We start from the raw sequence: 1,633 nt of genomic DNA on the forward strand, positions 1-1,633 counted from the left end.
GAAAAAACGTCATAGTATAGTAAGGCATAAAAATGTGAAAAAACGTCATAGTATAGTAAGGCATAAAAATGTGAAAAAACGTCATAGTATAGTAAGGCATAAAAATGTGAAAAAAACGTCATAGTATAGTAAGGCATAAAAATGTGAAAAAATGTCGAATTATAATAACGCATCAAATAGTGAAGAAAGGTGATAGAATAGTAAGGCATAAAAATGTGAAAAACATCATAGTATAGTAAGGCATAAAAATGTCAAAAAACATCATAATATAGTAAGGCAAAAAATGTGAAAAAAATGTCCTAGTATAGTAAGGCATAAAAATGTGAAAAAACGTCATAGTATAGTAAGGCATAAAAATGAGACAAAAGGTCATATTATAGTAAGGCATAAAAATTTGAAAAAATGTCAAATTATAATTAGGCATAAAAATGTGAAGAAACGTCATAGTATAGTAAGGCATAAAAATGTGACAAAAGGTCATATTATAGTAAGGCATAAAAATTTGAAAAAATGTCAAATTATAATTAGGCATAAAAATGTGAAGAAACGTCATAGTATAGTAAGGCATAAAAATGTAAAAAAAAACGTCATATTATATTAAGGCATAAAAATGTGAAAAAAGGTCATATTATAGTAAGGCATAAAAATGTGAAAAAACGTCATAGTATAGGAAGGCATAAAAATGTGAAAAAATTTCATAAAATAGTAAGCCATAAAAATGTGAAAAAACGTTGTATTATAATAAGGCATAAAAATGTGAGGAAATGTGATAGAATAGTAAAGCATGAAAATGTGAAAAAACGTCATATTATAATAAGGCATAAAAATGTGAAAAAACGTCATATTATAGTAAGGCATAAAATTGTGAAAAAACGTCATAGAATAGTAAGGCATAAAAATGTCAAAACAATGTCATAAAATAGTATGGCATAAAAATTTTGAAAAATGTCATATTAAAGTGAGGCATAAAAATTTCAAAAGATGTCATAGTATAGTAAGGTATAAATGTGTCAAAACACATCATAGTATGGTTGGGCATAAAAATGTACAAAAACACCATAATATAGTAAGGCATAAAAATGTGAAAAAACGTCATAGTATAGTAAAGCATAAAAAATGTCAAAAAACGTCATAAAATAGCAGGCCATAAAAATGTCAAAAAACATCATAGTATAGTAAGGCATAAAAATGTCAAAAAATATCATAGTATTGTAAGGCATAAAAACATCATAATATAGTTAAGGAAAAAAATTGGTAAAAACGTCATAGAATAGTAAGGCAAAAATTTTCAAAAAACGTCATTCTATAGTAAGTCATAAAAACGTCATATTATAGTAAGACAAAAAAACGTCATAGTATAGTATGGCAAAAAATGTCAAAAGCATGATAGTATTGTATGGCATAAAAACATCATAGCATAATAAGGTATAAAAACTCATCGTATAGTAAGGTAAAAAATGTCAAAAAACTGCATAGTATAGTAAGGCATAAAAATGTCAAAAACACTCATAGTATAGTAAGGAATCAAAACATCATAGCATAATAAGGCATAAAAACATCATAGTATAGTAATACAAAAAATGTCAAAAAACATCATTCTATAGTAAGTCATAAAAACGTCATGGTATAGTAA

Source organism: Seriola dumerili, unplaced genomic scaffold, assembly GCF_002260705.1.
Source record: "Seriola dumerili isolate Sdu_G_001 unplaced genomic scaffold, Sdu_1.0 BDQW01000116.1, whole genome shotgun sequence".
NCBI classification, from domain to species: domain Eukaryota; kingdom Metazoa; phylum Chordata; class Actinopteri; order Carangiformes; family Carangidae; genus Seriola; species Seriola dumerili.